This window comes from Argiope bruennichi, chromosome 2, assembly GCF_947563725.1.
Source record: "Argiope bruennichi chromosome 2, qqArgBrue1.1, whole genome shotgun sequence".
NCBI classification, from domain to species: domain Eukaryota; kingdom Metazoa; phylum Arthropoda; class Arachnida; order Araneae; family Araneidae; genus Argiope; species Argiope bruennichi.
The window spans coordinates 71731407-71755080 of record NC_079152.1 but is presented as its reverse complement, the minus strand read 5'-3'; the positions used below and the strand labels follow the sequence as shown (position 1 = coordinate 71755080).

Here is a 23674-nt window from a genome sequence, read left to right as displayed (position 1 = left end):
AGTGAAACCATTTTGTCTTTGAATTGTTCAGCACGAAAAACTGAAGAATTGGAAGAAACGCCTTCAGAGTTTACGTTTATTTAGACTTTATTAGTATTTTTATTATTATTGCATCACAAAGAAATGCATTTCTCAAATATCGTAAAAGATGTTAATGATTTTACTTCTTTTTTTCTTATAAAATAGTAAGAATTTACTATAAAATTTAAAACATTTGTGAAATACAAAAGGAGAAATAACAGAATATTAACAGGAAATGTTTAATAAAAACCTCGTAATAAGTCAGCTTTGTATTACAATTGTTCCCTTTCTCACTTTAATATTTCTGAGAAATTTAGTGATTTGGTGCAAGTACTGGATTCCTTTATTCCAATATTGGTCACTGAAGTTGGAATAAAAGAATTTTAAAAACTTATTGCACAGTAAATTCATAAATTTATTATAAATATGTATGAAATCAAAGATTAACAATGAAATCGGTCACAAAACTTTAATTTTATACAATCTGCTTGTAACTCTATCAGAAGTATTTTAGGTCATTCAATATTCAAATAAGCAAGCATAATTCATTAACATCGCTGCTCTAATCTCAAAATAATTTATTGATAATTAACTATAAATTATTAATTTATTTCATCGTTCAATATAAAGTTCTGTCAGGGAACATGAAAAAATAAATAAGCAAAAACAAAAATACATCAGTATTTTATTTTTATTACCGATTTAAATAATCATGGCGCAATTTCAACAGACTTTCATCATTAAAGTAAATTTTTTGCATGAATTCACGAGTCAAAAATTCTCTGCAAAAAAGAAGATTTCATGCCACATAAGGTAACTTCAAATGTTATAAAACATTTTTTAAAAAAATCAGCCATACTAAAAATCGAAGTTGCTGAAACCCATTCTTGTAAAAAATACAATTTCTCTTAAGTATACCACAAGCCGAAAGGAGAAACAATACCATTTATTTTAAAGAATAAAGTAATACAAAGCATGTGTTTTGCAGCAAACAGACCGGACTATTGGAATTTCCTAGGAAGCAGGTGCTTCGACGTTCCCTTTGAGCAAAAAAGACTAATGTAAAAAAACCATTCCATTTCGACGATGTGAACAACATATAATAAAAAAAACCGAGACAAAGACTACCATAAAGAGAGAGGCTTCTACATGGGAATAGCTTGTCCAACGATAATGTACTGAATTCTTGGCCCATATAAACAAGCGAATAAACTAGGCAAAAAGGATTTTTCGTAACATGGAAAGCCTTTATTGCGTTACGTTTATTGATGCTATAAGCAAACGCAAAGAAGAAAGTGCACTGACAAGTTATCATCCTCCTAAAACGTAATCTCAATGTTAGAATATGTCTAGGATTTGTCTTAAAAAAACTTTGCATGATCGGGTTTTCAGGGAGGAAAAAGGGAATTTTTTTAAATATTCAAAAACCAATTAGCTACAAATAAACACATAACGGTTAAATTATAATTTCGTTTTAAGAAAATCCGGTAGCAATTTTTATTACAAACATTTTTTTTCACTTTATCAAATAATGCATTCAACATCGTACCGAATTGCTTAAAAGTCTCAAAAATAAAATTGTGAACTATTCATTCAGAAGCCAATTCCTTTAAAGCAAGATAAATTACTGCTATAGTTAAAAGGTTCTACTATATTTATAAGTTGGATTGTCAACATGTCCTAGTTCACTAAATATATAGTTGCGTTCTTCTCCCCTCTTAAAATCTTTATCCTTTAACCTTTAGTAAGATGGGGGAAAAAAGATTTCCTAGAATATTTTTTGAAAAGTCTGTCAGCATTAGTGATCAGTTCTTGCTCTCCAATGTTTTTTTTTTTTTTTTTTTGTCGATTATTGTTACATAATCCGAGATAAAACTGACTATGCATTTAGCAATACTTTTGAACTGACAACTTATGTCCGTAAAGATTTGTGAAAAGAAATCCTCTTTAATGAGAGAACCTTGATCGTGAGTACTTTCTCTTTCATAAAAAAGCAGAATGTATTTATCTTTCATAAAAAGCAAAAAAAGGAAGTAAAAATTGAATAGAAAATGATTGCCACGTGTATGACTTTTAGGAAGGTGTTAGAGTTTAGTTTAGTTTTATTAAAGGCCCATTTTAAAGTAACATTAGGGCTATTTTGGGACTGTACTCGTGATTTTGAACCGTGGTCAGATGACGAGGACGACACCTCAGCTGACATTCCTCACCAAACTTCCACAATACACCAGCGGAAGGACATTTGGCCACGACAGATTTAACGTGCATCATACTCTCTTAAACGACTGTTCTACGGTGGGAGAAGATCTCGAACCAGAAGCTTTCCGGTTCCGAAGCCTTACCACCAGGTCACCGCGGCCTTGGAGGCATTAGGGAAACATCATTTCAGTTTAAATCTGTTGAAGCATTGTCTAATGCGTCGCACATGAAAAGCATAAAGATTTGGATTAACAATATACGATTTCTCTATCTTTTTCACGAAGTATTGAAGAGATATTGGTGTAATCTACAAGATATTCGAAATCCAGCTTTTATTTTTTTAAATTATAGGCCTCCCAAAGTTCAAAAAATAAACAGATGAACATAACTCTAAAATACTTTGCGCACAATTAACACGAAAACACTTTGAGACAAGAGTATGAAATTTTATATATGATCTTACTACCTAATTTATAGATTTTTATCAAATTTTGAAAGAAATCTACATAAAAAGAAATTTATCTAATTGTCTTTGTATCCGAATTCAAGTGGTCCGCGGTGGCCTGATGCTAAATTCTCGGCCCCGGAACTGAAGGACTTCAGGTTCCAGACCAGATTCCACAGAAGAACCTTCGTATGAGCGGATCTGGAGCATGTTAAATCCCTGGGGACCAAACGTTTTCTCGCTGCAGTGGTGTGGAAGTTTGTAAGGTGGTTCCACCTCAGGTGTCGCCTTCGTCATCTGGCCACGGTTCAAAATTAAGAGGTCCATTCCAAAATAGTCCTGGTGTTACTTTAAAACTGGACGTTAATATATTCAAGTATTACAAAATACGAAAAGCCAGGGTTTTTTTTGGTGCGCTGTTTTATAAACTAATGTGCAGAACCACAACTAATTTTTGAACAATATTTGGCCGTCTGTCAGTTTGTACATTCGCATGCATATAAGAGCAATAAATCAAAAATGCAACTATCTTTAGTCAATGAAACTTCGTATGAGATCATTTTACTTTTTCATATTCTTTGTAATATTTTATAAGATTCACCGTGGAACAGCTAGGCAGCATAATACCCTAAGAAAAATTTTCAAGGTGGCAACCTTAGTAAAGTAGATTCAAAACTTTCTTCAGGAGTAAAACTACTTCATTTTTCAAGGAAATTATAATTAAAGTAAATGAAGTATAATTTAGTATTTCTAATAGAGAGAACTACAATTCAATTTTGTGCTAAAAGGCGTATCATTGGTTTTATTAATAAATTCATTTTTTTTATAGAGAAGAATTTACATTTTATGAAATGATGACTGCGTTCCTATATATAGTTCCTATCAATTGTATTAATGTAGATCATTAGTTCTTTTCTGTCGTCTTCATGGTCTCTGTTAACGTGATTTAAACAACTTCAAATCCGATAAGAAATAAAACAAATACACGAAAAGGAGTTCAAGTTAGATTTTGTTATATATAGATTTGAAATATGACCTCTGATGACTATAAATAACCAGCCTTTTGAGAATTCTGCCACTCTATGAGTACGATATTTACAGCCGACAAACTCTTACCTACCGTAACACATACGGAGTGGTATATGCATCCATGTCCGGTAAATATCTAATCAGCCATCTTTACCTTAGTAAAAAGAACAGACAAACAAAGGTGAAAAACATTTCTTACGATACAAAGCCCACATTTTGTTGTTTTACAATAATGTATTTACAATTCTCAGAAGTAATTATCGCTCAAATAAAAAAATATAAAGACAGTAAATGTGATAAAGGAGGGCCGTTGAACCATAGTGTAAGGGATAACATAGACATCATCCAAATACTATTCATCTCTGCAGTAATTATATTTTTGTTGCTAAAATACGTTGAACAAACAAATGTTTCGGTTAATTTTCCAGCATATGATAAATAAGTCAGAATAAACTGTCCAAAATGATTTTAATTTAAACTCTAAGACAAACTATGTTTTAACCCTTTAAAGGGCCATTTTTTCTAGTCATATTAAGTTAAAATATTTTTAGGCTTGAAGTTAGAATAAGAAAAGGAATTCATTTAGCTTATTATATAAATTTAATCTGATTAATTAATTAATTTGGTTAATTAATAAATAAGTAGCAAATCAAGACACATCATTTTGTGTAACATAAAGAACTGAAGCATCTAAATTTCTATCTTTCTAAAAAAATTTGTCAGAACTTATGCCAACGTACAAAATTTCATACAAAGATTGATAAATTTGGTAGGAAGCATACTTGCCACGGCCCTAGAAAGTGTCAATACAAAGTTATTGTAGAACCATTGAAATCAATAAAGAGTCTTATCCAATGGTAATTATTCATTACAGCAGGATAAGTATTAGGTGAGAAAAAACAGAATTTTGATAACAGAAATAATATGCCGAATTATTTTAAAATTTGATTTCCGATGTTCCCTATGAAGGGAATTTATAATATCATGGATGTCGTAGACTCCATTCAACTCCTTTCCCGCAGGAAATGTTTGAAAGGAATGTGAAGATTGCATGGGCAAATCTAAGCAAGGAAGTCAAAAATAGTGTCCAGAATAATTTTTGTTTAGAGGTAATATTCTTCTGCTATAACTTTTGAAAATACATTTTATTTCATTTAATATACTTGAAATGTATCAAATTCAGAATTTAGCATTGATTTCTGTATTAATTGAAAGCAAAAGACATTTTTCTCTTAGTACTTCTTATAATAAATGCAATTTCATTTCCTCATTTGTGACACATTTAGAGCATTCGATTAAAATTAAACCAAATGAAATCTCAGGAATTTAAATATAATTGAGTTCCTGATGGAAACAATTACTTTAATATTATGTAAAAATGGATTTGAGAATTCAAAATAATTTTTACAAAGCAAAGAATATTTATCATTTTTATCATTTTCCTCCAAATCAATCATTTCTCTTTTTGAGACAACTTTGAAAAACAACGGTGACTGACATTGCGGAAAATTGTTTATGCAAAAGTTTTCTAAAATTATAACTAAAGGCACAGAATTCTTTTAATACTCCGCAAATGAAGATAAGAGTGCAATTTCAAAACAAAAGCAAAGCTCATTAAATTTTATTTAAGAATCAAATTTAGGAGCCTATAATTAAAAAAAGAAAAATTGAAGAAACGGCATTTGAAAACATACAGTGAGTAAAAAAAAATAAAGGGGTTTCTTTCTGTTGCAGAGATTTATAAAAGGCTTCTTATGGGCTGCATGTCTGTTATAACTTTATAATGGTATTTCTCACCTTTTGAAGAGTGACTTTAATGTTGTAATCAACCATTAAATCAGTTGCGGATTTACTTGCAACTTACGCGTGATATTTCTTTTATGCAAGAGATTTAACTTCGGAGGTCTTCCAGATCGATCTCTATCATCAAATGTCTGCAGCTCATGGTATCTTTCAATAGTATATTGCACTGTAGACTAGAATAAGTGATTTCACTAATTCTTTTCATAGATAATCCATCTTTTCGCAACCGAATCAGATCCTCGAATGGCTTTCAGAACATCCATTTAAAGACAATAGGCTACAAATTGGAATCAAACAACTGTTGCTACGTTGTGTTTTTCACTTTGACAAGCCAACAAACCTCGAAGAAACCTCGAATTATTGCGTGTCCGTTGTAAAACACGGCAGGAAGAATTTGCGCATTACTTACGGAAACTTTTTTGCATGACACTGTGGGCGTCATTTATCTTAAAAATTGCAAACTTACTTGATGAGTTTTGTAAAAAAGAGAAAATTATTATGAAACTACCTTTTAAAGACTCATATTAACCATACATAGTTTACAAAGATAAAAATCGAAGATTAGAAATTATGCTAATTTATTTTTACTTTTGTCTTCCGCACGGACGCACGGAAACATTTTTTTTTTACCCACTGTATGTAATTTTAACTTTCTGAAAAACTGCTGAAAAGTAAAAAGATACCATCATTATCTTTAATTTTATCGGAGGGATCTTAAATTTCATGAAAAAAAAATGTGTTAGTGTATTTGTAAAATTATTCTTTAGAAGATACTTCTTCAAACAACATTCTTTTCGGAATCAATATTAAGATTAAACAGAGAAACGATGTAATTTTTTTTCTATTTTATTAATCGATTTTAGTTGCTCTTAGCGTTTTGTTTCCACATATTTCATTATTCAGTTTGAGAGAAATTGAAATTTATTCTAAAAATTATAAAATGTTTTCATTTTTTTTCTCGTTGATAAGATATTAAAGGGAAAAAATACTAAAGCTTACGAAAGAAACTAATAATATTTGTAGGATAAACTGTAGGAACATAGAAATGTAATACTAATATAATAATTCAATATCCTCTTTTAAATTGCTGCTTGAAAAAAAATGCTCAAAAGAAACACAGACAACAAAATCATTGCGCCGGTTAAAGAACAAAGCAAATCCCCTATTTACCTTTCAGATAGAACTAAATTTAAGCAGTGGAATTTGATGATAAATATATATTTATCTTTCCTACTCATTTACGTGTCAGGATGGCCGTGCGGTCTAAGGCGCTGCGTTCAGGTCGCAGTCCACTTCTGTGGGCGTGGGTTCGAATCCCACTTCTGACATCGTTCTTTATTTTATGATCACTTGAAAACATTTTGTGATGTATTTCCAAACTTGGCGCTTGTCACTTAAACAATTGTTTGATCAGCATTCGATATTTTACAGATATCTGCTTCAGAACCGGAGGATATCATGTTCTTGACCCGATTCCACTGAAGAACCGCCTTGTAAGTTTGTTTTGTGCATGTTAAAACAGTCCTAGCCAAACGTCCTCCAGCTGATGTGGTGTGGTGTTGAAGTTTGGAGGGGAGGTTGCTAGCTCAGATGTCGTCCTCGACATCTGACAGCGGTTCAAAGTTACAACAAAATAGCCCTAGTGTTGCTTTAAAAATGGGACGTTAATATAACTAAACTAAACGATATTTTAAATCAAAAGAATTCAATTTTGATAACATCATAAATGTTAATGAACTTATCATTTATTGCAATTAATCGCTCTTTCTCATCCTGAGCGATGCAGATTTATCGTCAAAAATAAAATGTGCAATACATTTGGCCTGCATCACTTGAGTAGGGATTGACTCTATTTTGCTGATAAACTACTCTATCTAGTATATACTAGTAAAGGATCATTACTGAAGCTTTCTGAATAATTAAGGAGAGTCAATGTAATTGTTTGATAAAAATCTGTGCTTCATGATATTGTTTTAATTTTTCAATACAAATATATAAAATAACTTAATATTAGCTTATATAAAATTTATCCAATTAAAAAAATTAAGAATCAATGCATTCCACATATAGAGACAGTATGGACCGAGGACGCCCATTTTTATATCAGTAATTCGACATTAGCATTCCCTTACTTATACTGCAAATTTATTTTTTAATGCCTCTTAACATACTCTTTCGATATATTTTTCATTCAGAAAAGTAACAAAAATATAATTTCAGTTATAATAAGATTATTCTAAATTCTACTAATGCGATTGAGTTTCAATTTTTCATTTTCGGTTTTTTTTTTTTTTTTTTTTTTTTTTTTTTTTTTTTTTTCTATTACAAGGTGAGAATTAAAAACTTTAGAATAAACAAATTGCACTTTTCAGACAACATGTTTATTTCGCATTAACGGATCGTATTTATTTGGGGGGAAAAACAATTTTTCAGTTGACCTTAAAAATAACTCTAACAACCATCAAAAACTTCTTCGTCTTTAAGATTAAAACTATCATTCTTTGAATTACTTCATCACGAAATTTCTGAATAATATCTGTTTTTAGAATTGATACCATTTTCAATGCAAGATTACACTGATGCAGAATATTTTATAAGTATTTTAATATTTTTTTTCTTTTCCATTTAAACCAAAATTTTCTATTTATAAAATTTAAAAAATTTTATTTCCGGTAACAGTTTGAAATTTTTTCAATAAAATGTGATACAATTATTGAAGACATAAAATTGTATATGATTGTAGGTTTGACTTGCTATCGAAGTCATGAATGAAACGAATATTCCATTTGTTTGTTTTTTTGTCGTGTGGCTATTTTAAGCTAACTTTTTGCTCAGTAGCTTTTGAGGGTAAAGACCCCTGAGCACCCGAGGGCAGAAGTCTCACTTCTAGCTCAAATGAAAATGGCACACACACACTCACTTTCAAAACCCCTTTTTACAGGGGGGGGGGGCTCAGTTACGCACCTCACAGAGAGAACACAACGAAGAGAACAACCATGCCTGAACTAGAACTCGAACCCGGAACGCCTAGATCACGGGGAACGGGGAAGACGCGCTACCCCTAGGCCAGGACGCCGGCCTCCATTTGGTTTCTGATAAAGTATACTCAATATAAAATATTCAGGTAAAGAGAGTTCGATGGCATGGCAATTGAGACTTTGCATTAAAGTCACAAGACAACGGGTTCTACTTGCGTTCCCACTGATGATTTTTTCATAAAAGAGCCTAAAACAAGGTAAACCGAGTGTTATAAATCAAATATAAAATATTCCCTTCTTGTTTTGTCAGACTTGATTACTAAGGCATTATCACCGAGGTCCGAATTTAAAAATCCCCTCAAGTTAAGAAAAAAGGGAATTCAAACAATCTTCAAATCATGACCTTAATTTGAAATAATGAACGACTGTTCTAAAAAGTAGGATTGCTTACTTTTTATTACTAACTTAAATATTTTCACTTAAATTAAAAATATTAATGAAAGAAAATGCTTAAATAAGATGCCTAGAAGAATTAAAGGAATGTGCCGTTCGGGAGAAGTTAAAAAAACAGTGTTAATTGTTTGTTTCTACATCTGCTATAAAAGTACGAAAGTTGAGCTGCGTATTTTTTTCCAAGCCAATGTAGTGAGACTACGTAAAATTGCTCTCGGTTGCATGTTCTTCAGTTTAGAAGTATTGAGCAAATAATATGCGAACAATAATTTGATTGAAAGAACTATGAATTGCATCCTATTTTTTCTTCCTTATTCCGTCAGCTATGTCGACTATCCAAAAGATGCCTGCAGTTTTAAAAAATATATTTCGCATTGTCTATGGATAAACTTGCCTAATTCGAATATGAACTTGGTAAGATATCACTATTTCTGCTGTTCATATTAAAGAATGATATATTTTTAGTCAGTAGTATTCATTTCGCTTGATGCTTTACTATATTGAGAATTTAAAGCATGTTTTAATTTCAATTCTGAATAAGGTATTCAAATTTTTCTGCACGAATTACATGCCACTCACACGTTCAAGCTTTTCTAATTCGCAGGCTAGTTAAAATCTGACTAAATAAAAATTTTAATGAAATGGAGGACAAGCTTTCTCACAAAGGTCAAAGGTTGATTTTTTTTGCTTTGTCCTTCGGTTATTCATGAGTGTTCTCCCATCTTTCATTAGAAAAGCCATTTATATATATGGAATTGAAGAGAAATAAAAAAAATTCGAAATCGGCGATGCATCAAATAACCATACACATAGGTTATGCGAGGCGAATGAAATTGTCATTGTACTTTTTTTCTACTAGTTTATTCGAAGAGTTGAAAAAAGTAAGCTTGTACTGTACACCACTTAAATGAAAATGGATATGATAATAAATGTAGATTCCATGTTTATGCCAAGAAGCAAATTTACCTCAATAACTTAAAAATTCTTCAATAAAACTTTAAATTTCATTTCACCGGCGGGGAAGAAATGGACAGAAGTGGCAGAGAAATCTTTGGTATTTGCACTTTACCGTTTCTTCAATGCGTTTATTCTTTTTACTAGCCATTTGAGGTTTGCAACATTTATATACATATCTATTAATGTCCCCTATTGCATCTTTATCCCTATGTAATGGCTCAGAGTATAGTGTATTCAAATTTTGAAAGGGTGTAAAAATTTCCAATATTGATTAATTCAATTTACTATTAACATTTTATTTTTAATGAGGTGAAAATATGTAAATTGATAAGAGAACGTATCTGAGCTAAAATATTTAGGATTGAAACTAAAGTTTCTAGAACAGATTCTGTATTTTCTAGAATTTTCAGAATGAGGAGTATCGTTGAGAATTAATTTTGATTTGTTTCTTTGTAGGTAATTTGTTGCTTTATTTCTACTGGAGACGAAATGGACGAAAGATGAGCGATGCAAGTTGCCCTTCAAGTTTAAATTGACTTGTTCTGAACAAGAACTGTTATCCTAGATCCAACTAGGATGAGCGAATCACAGCCGACCTGATTTTAAATATGCATGGCTGGAATTGGATATTTACCACACTTGAAGACTTCTGTTCGAATTTGGTTAGTAGAGCTATAACTTCTAAATCATTTTTATCTTGTTTTAAAATTAAATTTATTTGCTGTATTTTGATAAAATACAAATGTACTCTTTTGACATTTGATATATCATCGGTATGCACTTTTAAAAATGCTTGTATGATTTTCCAAAATATCTTGTTATTGTGAAATTAGTGTAAATTTTTAACTTCGAAGAAATATATGAAAGCGAGTATCGCGCACTTATTTATTCTTGAAAATATACTAGAAAGAAAAGTCGATTTTAGTGCTTCACAATATAATTTTCCTTTGGAGTTTATTTATCAAATTAGAACATTAAAAAACTTGATATTATTTACTACTATATTCATCACTATCTCGTTTCTAACATTAATAAAGTGGACAATTTTGGTTATTTCAAACTAAACTCTGCATTATATAGGGATTTAAAGTGTTCTTGCATTTCATTACTGGTTTTAGTCGCTAAAAATGAATTATTACTGTGATTAGAAGGACAGTAAAGCAATGATTATAGCTGTTTGTAAATACGCTAAAATATAATGGAATTTAAATTACAATATACTGTCTATTGTATATTCTCTAAGAACTACTCTGGAAAATGTTTATTCCTTTGATACATTATACGCAAAGTTCTTTCCGCAACGAAAATGTCAAGGATCTGGAACAAACTTTACAAATCCAGCTTTCAACAAGTTTCGACGACTTCACTTCCAGAAAGCATGACGTTATTCTGATAAGATTAAAAACGGAACATAAGTTTCTAACTTGCCATCACCTTTTAAGCTCTGATCCAGCTGCTATATCATTCGCAATTGCATTTTAAGCTTTAAACATATTTTACATATATGAACGCTTTTTACTTAAAAACTAGCCCAATTTGGTACACATCGTTTATCATCCGTATGGTTAGTTTTAATGTCAGCTTTTCATAATCTTAATGAAATTCAATTTTTAAATGAACTGGGTTTAAATTGCATTGACTTTAAATTTTACGATCTGAAATTTTGGCGCAGTATAGCTTTTTTGGCCCTTGTGCATTAAACCAGACCAAACCAAATCTAAGTATAAACATTCCACTATCATTCAAAAGGAATTTTAATTGACAGCGCCAATAGAGGGGAGAAAGAGAATTCCAAGAGTCTAAGGTAACTTTGTAATAGTAAACTTCATGATTTTTCTCTAAACAGTTTTCAATATTCATTAAATGGGAAATGAGAACAATTCTTTTGTCCGTTCGGTTTACTTTTTGAAAATAAAAATCAATTTTTTTAAAGTATATTTGTATGTTATTACCCTCAAAGGGGGGAGGCTGTAATCTCACTCACTGAGAAAGGAAACTTCGCGTATGAGGTTTTCAGCTGAAATTGAATGAGTTGAGAGTAAAGCACTTCCTTATGAATTCTTCAAAAGTAAATATGAAAATCTTAAAAATGTAATATTTTATTGAAATAGAGTAAATATTTGAAATTAATATTAATAAACGTATTTAAGATTACAAATTTAAAAATTACATAAATATGGTTTTAGGTGATTTAATGTCATCGGAAGAAATTAATCGAAACTCTTTAATAAGTTTGAAAGCTTATATTTTCGTCATCATTTGAAAAACTTTTATGAAGTAATTTAGTTTCTCCGGATTCCAACGCATGCTAATGTTTCGTCCTTATTTTTCCCATTATCATATCGGTTTGTTCTGTACCATAAATTCCTTTTTCGATTAATTTTCACATTTTCTTAGAAATATTAAAGTAGCTTCCGTAGTTTCCTCTTTTAAATGAGTGGAATGAGCGTTTACGATTGTCAGTTGTCATTTTTTAATGACACAGGTCCCTTGAGGAAGTCTTTATATACACTGTATAATTGATGCAATTATAAAACTTGCAAAATACTCGTTTAGGAATTGTTTGGCATTTTTTGTACGCAATACCTTTTTACGGTGCACGGAATTATCCCAATCATTATTCATTCAATAGAATTCATTTCAGTTAAGAATGCATAAATTGACGCCAAAAGTGTCTTCTAATAGTAAATGCCAGATCTTACAACATCTGCAGACACAAGTTTTTGCTTTGAAAGAATCTTAACATAAAAATTCGAAGCCCAAAATAAGGAAAACTACGATTTCTTTCAATGTACGATAATGCTTTAATAAAAAAAAAAAGAAATGAGAAAATGAGAAGTATTCTAAAACGCCCCTTTCACCGTGTTGGCAGGTAGTCCAAGATAATTCCCCGTGCTTTTTACTAAAGAAAACAGCTGCATGTGCCAATCCCTTTCCACTATCAGTGAAGTATCAACTTGATTATTGTTATTCGAACAATCTCTAATTTTCAAATACCAAACAGATACATAGTGCAACTATTTAATTTGAATCAAATGTTTCTCCTTTTACTAGATATTTGTGATAGACATCAATCATAATTTAAAATAACTTTGTACATTAATTAATATTAAATACAACTTTAGTATTTGGTTAAATTACCGAGTTCCCTGCCAGCATATAAGCTGAAAAATATTCTAAAATAACCCTTGCTGCTTCAAATTGACCTTTAGATTTCAAGTTGCTTAATTTGGTGTATATTCATATCCTTTATTCAGTATTTTGGATTTAAATCACAAATGAATGTTTCTAAAGAGATGTCCTTGATCTGCATTTTGCTTTGCTCTTAAATTAAAAGCATCTGCCATAGGAACTCGGCTTTAGCTTAATATTTTAAAGGCGTTTTAATCTACAACCACCGATATCGGTTAAAAAAAATAAAATGTAAAACTTAAGCATGGAACTGAAACGTACTATTCCTCACTTGATTAAATCATTGTTTTGATAACGCATTTTAATCTAGATTTTTAGACGCCTTTTAAATATAATGTATGCGTAACTTTAATTCTTAAAGAGTTAACATTTATAAAAGTAATATTTTATTTCACTGGATGCTATAAAAAGTTCTACTTTCTTTAAATAACTGCCAATATAATCATCCTTGTAAAAGAAATAATTTGATATACGAAAGTATTCAGTTATCAGAATTATTAAACTGACGTCTAAGAACTTTCATAATTCAAAGTAAAGTTTCATGTGTCTATAATAGTTTCATATTGGTATTTTTGTATCAGAGGCAGGTTGTAACATTTCGGGTGATTAAACATTGATTAGTGAACAACCAAAATGCAATTTTCATCTGTTTTGTAGGTTATAAAAATGCTTCAATTCATCTTTTTCAGAATATCCACGTTGCCTACCCAACATCCTTCCTACGATTGCATTGTTTAGGAGGCATTGGAACTTTGACAAGCAGTCCTGAATCTTGGTTCGATCTGAATTCCACGTCTTTGGCCATGTTCCGTGAGCGAGGGCAAACTGAATTGATGCTAGTCAACTTTGGGTGATATACGAAGTTTTCTTTAATATTATAAAAGATTTTAATTTGTTCACTATTCCAAGGATCTTGTATTATCTAAGCAACATTTTTTACTATTGAATATTTAAAAACTGAAATTCTTCACCTGCAGTTGTCAGTATGGATGAGAATATGAAACTTTTCTTAATTGCAGAACTTAACTGCTTCAATAAATCCTCGCAAGTAAAATATGAGGATTCATAGCTTTATTACTCAAAACTAGTACGTAATATTGGCGGGTCTATGCTTGAAAATCTATTCTAGGCCATATTTTATATTAAAATGTATAATTTCAGTTCCGACTTTGGATAATACATTTTAAGAAAAAATAATTGACCTGTTTTGCGAGACTTAACAAGAATTTTCCGATTACCCTTGGATAACGAGTTGTATACATATATTTTAGCAGAATTAGATCCTGATTTGGCTATTGATCACCGGAATTCTCCAGACCTCTTGCATTGTTCTAACACTGTAGTTAGACGTATACCAACTTTAAGTGCAAATATTTATTGCTTCATTTTCAGTTAAATAAACTACATTTCAAAATCAAAATATATTTTGATTAGTTTAAGATATACATCGTATATCAGTGAAAGTGCACCACATTTAATTAGTAGGATCTATTACTACAAAATGATTTTGTATTAAGTAGTTCTATGCTGACACTAGTTACGCAAATATTACATTGAACTATGGAGCTCAAGTAAGAATGAGACGGATGTATCATGGCCATTGACTATTAAGCTTCCAGCAAGAATAGTTGAAAATATTTTGAAGTCGTATTAGGGCCATTAATGAATTTAGCAGCCTAGAATTTTGGTTAGCATTAGTTTAAACAACCTTGAAATTTAGTTAATATTTAGATTATAGTTAGATTTATGATTTCGAAATATCATAGGTGAAGATTATTTCATAATTCTAGAAATATCGGCGTTAAATAACTAGAAATTAAGTATTTCAACTGTCCAGTAAGATGGGAATCTTCAGATTTCTTTAAATTTTAATATTAAAAGTATAATGCCAAGCTTCTTTATAAAGGATGTCAAACGGTTCGCGCACTTAATATGCTTTAATAATTACTTCTATATTTCTATAATTACGTAAGAGTTAAATGAACATTTTTTCAAATTTGATAATTTTAAAGAAATTGAGGGGGGGGTAGGTTAGATGCCAGCCGGCTGGTGAGTGGGCGGGAAATCGTAGAAATCCTAAAATGAGAATTATTTAAAACTATTAAACTAACAAACTAGTTCAACTAACCTTTCCTATTATAAAGAACCTTGTTTTATACTTTCATCTTTAAAATGAAGGGAAATCTGAAGATTTTCAAGTAAAATTGCTAATACAGCTTTGCGTACTGTTATAGATCAAACAGTAAAAAATCGCGATATATCTTGAATTTAAGTAAAAATGGCAGTTATGTTGCAAGAGTTAATGTAATTTTAACTGTTACCTAGAAGTTAAAAGAACAAACTCCCATATTAAATGCGTTATCGGCTTCAAGATATTTTCTGAAATATTCTTTATTTCAAAGTATAGATCAATTTTCTTTTCTAAATATAAAGTAAAGTATTGACTGAAAGTAGAACAATCTGTTCCGTAACTTCCGTAGCAGTCTTAGTATAAATTCCATTCAGAAAGTTTTTATTTCATATAAGCGTTGAAGTTTAATCTTGTCATTTCATTTCTCTAAAAGTGCTCATAAGCTTATAAACTAGTGCATCTTGTAATATATTAATTTCAGATTGTAACAAAGCTTTCGATAAATTTGACTTATCTCCATAGCGTAATGTACTGTTCAAAATGAATCAGTTTGAGTTTTACATAGATTAAATATGAAGGCTCTGAATATTTGTATTTAGTGTTACGAAGAAAATGTCAATTTAAAGCTGAAATCTTCAGAAACTTAGACAATATCATGCTTTAAGCTGATTCTGTTATCAAGTGTTCCTAAAATTTTGGACAATAAAAAAAACGCATAATGTAATTACAGTTTCAAAAATATATCGGAACCAGTTTTAAACAATTTTTAAAAAATGGCAATTGTATTTCAGAAATAGTTTTCAGATACGATTCAAATTATGAACATTTTATTAAGTTAATCTTTTTCAGTTGAAAGGAAATGTGGAAGATTCATAAAAATCTTTATTCCGACGTCATTTAAGAATTTTTGAAATATTACTTTGGAATTAAATAAATGAATGTTACGTAATTCAAAATCGCATTTTTGCGATTGCATATAATATCCTTCCATTTGATATTTCCAATAGTCTGCTTACTGAAAAATTGATTAGAATAATTTAGATTAGATAATTATATTTTCGCCTTTTCTGCGTAGTTTGAAAAATCATTCTCATCCATTTTGCAGTTAAAACTTCGGAGCTAAAGGCGGTCTTACAAGCAGAATTTCTCTATTTCGAAATTTTATTTAAATTTGCAAATTTTTGAACTAGAATAAAATGGTTATTCTGTGAAAGTTTTATATTTAACTTCATAATTCAAATGTTTGCGATTCCTGTCCATGTTTGATTCGAATAATGAAACTATGATATAATTGAATTTCGTTATTTTTCACTTAGTACTGTGATCCAGACGTGGCAAACTCACGCTTCTCGTAATTCTTACAGTAAGAAATCTCGGGTCGTATGATACTAAGATTCATAACAATGTTTTCATATTCTTGAATATATTTATTTGCATTTAATTTTGTTCATGCGATCAGTCAAGTTTGAGTCTGTTATGTTTGTTTTAATTAGTTCAGATATCTAATATTGTGGTGAATAATAAATTTGTATTTATATCTGAATATTCATGTAGATATGTCAATATTTTATTGTATATTGTGTTAAATGAGTTTATGCATAAAGATATATTGTATATGTGATTTCATGTATATATTATGGACGCTGAATCTTAAATTATTTCTCTAATCATACGGAACCTGGGTGATGTTTACTGTAAGTGGATATTTAATTTTAAGGAAATCACATTAATGTTGTACGCCTCCGAGATATGCTTGCATATTCTCATTTTAGAGGGCGTTTTAAATACTTAAAAGGAAATGTATGTCACACTTTTGTAGAGCTCTAAATATTAAAATTTTATTTCTTGATTTACCTCTTTATAAGATTTAAATTCATTACTGTATCAAATATTTAAGCTGTTTGAAAAAAGGACTTTTTGCACTTTTTTAACTAAAATTTTTACTGAATTCAGTTAAAAAAAATTACGCTTTGGCATGAAAACTCGAGCATCGTATTTTAATATTCTGCAACTTATTCATTCTTTGCTTCCAGTATTCGGTCCCTTATATAAACTCTTATCGATACTCTGAAATATACTCGTGTTCCTAAAAAGCATCGGCAATTTGTAAATTCGTCAGTATACGCCTTTTCTAATATTCGACTATTTTTCTGTATGAAGTTAAAATATACGGAGTGTTATAATTGTTATAAAATACCGTCTAGTTCAATTTCCCCATGATGTATTGAAGCCTGGATAAATTCAAGTTCCAAATATAACACCATCAGATCAAAATGTTTCACTATAAAATAAAAATCGAAAAGTTTAAAAAAGCCCTTGCCATTTCAAGATTATAGAATAGTATATGGATCGGCTTATTTGAAATATTTAAATCTTGTCCATCAGGCTCCAAGACAATTTTTGAGAGCACTTTGAATATGTTGTATGCTGAAACTCTAACTGTTGAATAGAAAACACTACTCCCTATACCTCTTCCTATTTTAGAAGATGGTCATATTTTGTACTCGGGACCATTAGAAATTTCCACCTATTTAATGCAATTTTATTTCTTTCTATTTCGAAATGTACATACTTCCTGTGATATAAAATTACGCACAAATGATTCTTGACGATTCTCCATGACAGAAAATTTAATTCCATTTCTCGACCATTTCGGAAGTTTTACAATGACTGATAACTGAAATTTATTATCGTATTTTAATTATCATAAATGATTTTATCTGCATATAAAATCTTTACGCATGGATCAAATCCTTGATCGATACTGTCTGTGCATTTGTCTAAATTGCAAATTATTCTTGCTTCTCTGCTCGTCTCTAAAATCAAGGCTGCATATTTTGCTCTGAAATGCATGGATTTGTGTCAAATCCATTATTTTATTCATTGACTGCATTACTTGTTTGGAATATGTAAATATCTTCTCTACTGACACTTCTCTTTAAGAAGTTCGCCACGCCTATCATTGCTTTCAGAGGATTCCATTTTCAATTTTATCTATTGTTGGCTTCATCGGATATGATAGGCAGACAAAGCTGTAAAATCAACTAACGAATTATGACTGATCCATTGTTCCTGTAGATAGTCACTGTAAATATATTGACTATAGAGCCTTCAAGACAAATCTGACATTTTTAATGTGCCAGTTTTATAAAATGGCCTCTTCATGTACTTGACGTTTTTATAGCACTTAGTTTGTATTTTTCTTATTCTTGTTTCAGAAATATTGTCAATTTTTCCTGCTACTTTTACTGTGTTTTAACTATAAAGTGTTTATTTAATTGAGGATCCCAAGCTTAATGGCAGTTTCAATAACTGGTTCATACAATTTGTTGCTTTCTTTCCGATTTTTGATGTGTAAATGAATTTCTTATTCGTATTATAATGCAGAAAGTCTACTATTACAAACTTGGTAGTTAAAATACTTGTAAGTAATTAAGTATCATCAATATATAAACATTTCGCATTGTTAGCCTCAGTACTGACCTTAGCTTCATTTAAACAAATTAAATAATACATTTCAGGAAGGAGTTTTAAATCATAAATTCTTGCCATACAACCTACAGAATAATGTACAGTGAGATCCCATTTGGTATTTCTAATACCTAATATAACTAATGAATTTGTCCTCAATTCTCAATATTTCATTGCTTCAAAAGCATTTTAAGACGGATATTGACTTTCATATTGTTAATTGTTTCTTGGCCACACAGGCGTTATAATAGTATAGAATGTTTTTGGTACTCAATTTCATTTTATTATCTTGCCATTAGTTTCCAGCCTTAATTTCGCTAATTCATTTCTTTTAACCAATATTACGCTTAAAATTGTAGATTTCCATTGCCATCTTATTTCCCGACTATCCAATTAACCATTGGTCGGATGTGCTAAAATTAATGTGACTACGATTTTATATCCTGCTGGAAATCATTGAATATATTTGAAGCAATTTCTATGAACTCGGAATTTTTCTTGAATATTTAACCTGGAAGAATCCTTGGTTGCATCCTCAAAAATCCTCAAGAAGTATTAAAATCTTGAAACCCCTCGGTATTAAATATCTACTTTAAAATTATATCGGAATATTTAGTACTTGAGAATTGAGAGGGAAAAAGGCTTAAGTCAAAATGTCTCGATGTCAAACTGTCTTCTATTTCGATACAAGGCTTTTCTGTCTGCCTGCATTTAGTCTAAAAAGGCAGTATTATAAATTTTGAATTATTAGTTTGTGCAAATATTAAGGCAAAATAGCTGTACAAGGCTTTCAGTTTTGAAGTAGGCATATAAGGCTGTTAGAAAACTATTGTTTCAAAGAGTCCAAGAGCAGAGTGTTATGTCTACTTTGATTCAATTTTACAGCAAGTACTGCTAGTTTTGGATACAATTTGGAACTCGTTATTTCGATGCATCGTGTTCGGAACTATTCATTTCAGCTAGGATACATTTGGAAGTGATAAAAAGAAATTTAAGAATTGTTTTCTGGATCGGCGATTATTGAAACAGTTCTGATAGTAAAGTGTCCAGGAATTGGGATGAATGTTAAAAGCTTGGCATCCATCAGATATATCTTTAATTTGGTTTTCAAGGAAACCTAATAGTTATTTCAAAATTCAATTACTAATACTGCCCGATAAAAAAAAATTATTGCTTGATATCAACGCTAAATTTAACCTTGAAAAGGGTAATTGAAAAAGTACAATCCCAACTGAGCATTAGTTTCACCAATATAGCTGTTGGTATTTTTCGACTTGTTTGATGAAGTTCGAAATGAAATAAAATTATTCTTTGTTGAGTGTATACCTTTTTAAGGTGCTAACCATAGAAGTCTTACATATCGAACTTGATCGTTATTCTTCAATGCCTTATAACATGTTGTTGAACTTGGAATTTGCAATAAACCATTGTGACTGTCGAAGATATTCTTTTGAGTTTTTTTTCTTAGTTTAACTATTAGAAAACCAACAATTATCATTTCGGTTACCTTTAATTAGATAAAAAAATTTAATTGCTTTCATGAGAATGGAGTAGAGAAATAAAATGAATAAAATTCCATTTGAATTTCCCAAACTCAATCGCAATTTCCAATGTCTTTAATTTATAATTTTCAAACTTAGACAAATTTTGCAGACTAATTGCATTATAGTCTATTAGTTTAGATATAATATTGAAGTTTTTCGATTCTTTGAAAGTATATTGAACAATCTCGGGAATCATGATTCGTCTTTAACGAATGATTTACCAAACTAAGGTAAAGTGCTTGCTCTATCATGATACATTGTTTAAGATAAGATACACTGTTAATCTTATTTTAATTTCTTTGGCCCTATGGCAATCATTTTAATCTTAAGTAGTTTCCGGGGGTGGATCTTTCAATAGGTTTTTACGTCTGCAATATTTGTTAAAACTAAGAGTGGGGGATACCGTTTTCAGACGCACAGACAAAAATGATTCGAGACTTTTGGTTTCGAGAATAAGTGTAGGGAAATTCAAAATCTGTTATGAATAATTTGGCATTCTCAACATTTTCACCCGTATACAACGAGCTACTTGCAAGTTTCAAAATGTTGCATCGGAACCTGTCCGCAGGATTTCAGAACTGTAAAATCAAATTTTTGAAAATCCAACTATTGCATTTAAACTAACGAATGGATAATTACTCCTATTACGATTGGTTTGGTAAGAAACATTTTGGTTCGCTGCCTTCGGAATTCATTTCCCTCCTAGAATTAGCCTCTGTGTTTTTGAGTTTCATGTTAACGGCCTTTCGCAGTCCTCTCCAGCATTGCAGATTTTGTTGCTCGGCTTTTCCTTCAACTTTCTAATTAAAGATCTCCGTTGAAAATTGCAGAAAACTTTACCTTTACCTTTGCCTTTCTAACTTCTGGCTCGATTCCGTTTGGTAACACTGATAAAACTTAAATATAAGTATTATGATTACATACATCAATATGTACTCTTCCATTAGTTGATGTAAGCGATTCTCTTGCAAATAATGGGATCCTTTCTCGTTTCAAGGCTTACGCTAAATGCAGCAGAAATAAAGACAGCATCTGTTGCAACTACAACTCATGGCTCTCGTGCTGCGTTTGTGTCCGAACACAACTTCTTGAGAATTTGCTTTTTGTCCCTACATCCGCTTTCTGATAATGAAATGCGATTTTGCGTCTCCGAAAACGAGTCCATATCTCATTGATTTTTTTCAATCTTTAATTTCATATTTAAGAAGATGAGATGGAGCTATTCATATTTAATAATGCATTCGTCTTTGGATCATAGTATTCTTCATATAAGTAAGAACGATTTTCCCTTCCTTGAGGATTTCTTCTCTTATAAAAGTGTAACAGTTCATCTTTGAGTTTTAAGATCAGTTTTCGTAAGAAAATACTTAAAATTTTAAAGGCTGATAGTGGATCATATCTCCAAGTCCCTTCCCCTGTTTGTGTGTGTGGTCCCTTCCCCTGTTTGTGTGTGTGGTCCCTTCCCCTGTTTGTGTGTGTGGTCCCTTCCCCTGTTTGTGTGTGTGGTCCCTTCCCCTGTTTGTGTGTGTGGTCCCTTCCCCTGTTTGTGTGTGTGGTCCCTTCCCCTGTTTGTGTGTGTGGTCCCTTCCCCTGTTTGTGTGTGTGGTCCCTTCCCCTGTTTGTGTGTGTGGTCCCTTCCCCTGTTTGTGTGTGTGGTCCCTTCCCCTGTTTGTGTGTGTGGTCCCTTCCCCTGTTTGTGTGTGTGGTCCCTTCCCCTGTTTGTGTGTGTGGTCCCTTCCCCTGTTTGTGTGTGTGGTCCCTTCCCCTGTTTGTGTGTGTGGTCCCTTCCCCTGTTTGTGTGTGTGGTCCCTTCCCCTGTTTGTGTGTGTGGTCCCTTCCCCTGTTTGTGTGTGTGGTCCCTTCCCCTGTTTGTGTGTGTGGTCCCTTCCCCTGTTTGTGTGTGTGGTCCCTTCCCCTGTTTGTGTGTGTGTGGTCCCTTCCCCTGTTTGTGTGTGTGTGGTCCCTTCCCCTGTTTGTGTGTGTGTGGTCCCTTCCCCTGTTTGTGTGTGTGTGGTCCCTTCCCCTGTTTGTGTGTGTGTGGTCCCTTCCCCTGTTTGTGTGTGTGTGGTCCCTTCCCCTGTTTGTGTGTGTGTGGTCCCTTCCCCTGTTTGTGTGTGTGTGGTCCCTTCCCCTGTTTGTGTGTGTGTGGTCCCTTCCCCTGTTTGTGTGTGTGTGGTCCCTTCCCCTGTTTGTGTGTGTGTGGTCCCTTCCCCTGTTTGTGTGTGTGTGGTCCCTTCCCCTGTTTGTGTGTGTGTGGTCCCTTCCCCTGTTTGTGTGTGTGTGGTCCCTTCCCCTGTTTGTGTGTGTGTGGTCCCTTCCCCTGTTAATTAACAGATTTCAACGAATTTGAGAATTGTTTAATTTCCTGAGTGGTGTATAATTAACAAAGGTGCGATCAGAATGTTTTCAAATAGTGTGAGCCTGTTATATTTTTATGAGTAACGTAATTCTAAACGAAATGAAATGCCCTGGCTTCGGGAGAATTTTTTTTAACGTGGCTGTTATTCAAATCCAATTTCATCAACAGAAACTGGGGAATAAATATGAAATTCTAGATTCGATATACTATATTAAATATTAAAACATCTTATTAGAGACTTCTAACTTCAACGAGGTCTAACCCGCTTTGGGAAAGTGCAAAATGGTAAGCAATGACAGGAACTGATGTAGGGAAAGGTGCAAATTCTTAAAGTAATACTTAAGTGTAAGTGTAGAATATGAGCATCGGATTTTGTACATGTCTAGGCGTTGTCTCCTCTTTCGCTGTATGTTAGTGCAATCCTTGAAGCGAGAAGAGATCTCATTCTTTACAGGGAATGGCATCTTTTACGTTAACTAATGGAAGCCTACACATTCATGTATATAATCATAATACTAAATAGATTTTATCAATGCTAAACGAATCGAATCAGTGGTTAGAAAGGCAAAGAGCAAGTCTGTCTCAATTTTCAACGGAGCTATTCAGTTATATTGTTCATAGAAAAGCAGAGCAACAAAATCTGCAATGCCGGTGAGAACCGAGAGGCCATTAACATGAAATTCTAGGATACTGGAACTAAATTTAGCGATTTTAGAAGGAAATGGTATTCCGAATGCAGCGAACCAAATTGCTTCTTCCCATATCAGTCGTTATAGGAGGAATCGCCCGTTGTTAAGAATTGAATTGCAACAGTTTGATCTTCAAAAATTTAATTTTGCACTTGTTATACAACTGAGTCTACAGATTCTGATGCAATATTGGGAACTTTGTAAGCAGCTCTTTGTATACAAGGAAAACTATTGATATTGTCAAATTATTCAGACTACGAATCGCTATCTCTATTTTATTAGTCAAAAATCTTGGCATGTCCTTACTTGTCTCGTTACTTCCGAAAAATATATCCCATTGTTGGTTTTAGCTCAAATATTATAGACCTTAAAAGGTGTTTAGAATCCCCTCCCCAGAAACTAG

The 23674-nt window shown here is 31.8% G+C and overlaps 1 long non-coding RNA gene and 1 other non-coding gene across 2 annotated transcripts; both read left to right on the top strand.

Annotated features, from left to right (window-relative positions):
- Positions 1–6741: 6741 nt before the first annotated feature.
- On the top strand, positions 6742–6825 carry Trnal-cag (transfer RNA leucine (anticodon CAG)). The gene has a single exon. It is a non-coding gene; the product is annotated as a tRNA-Leu (tRNA).
- Positions 6826–9118: 2293 nt separating this feature from the next.
- LOC129961817 (uncharacterized) lies at positions 9119–15052 on the top strand. The gene is made up of 3 exons (XR_008783832.1): positions 9119–9342; positions 10342–10547; positions 13767–15052. It is a non-coding gene; the product is annotated as an uncharacterized LOC129961817 (long non-coding RNA).
- The last annotated feature ends 8622 nt before the right edge of the window (positions 15053–23674 follow it).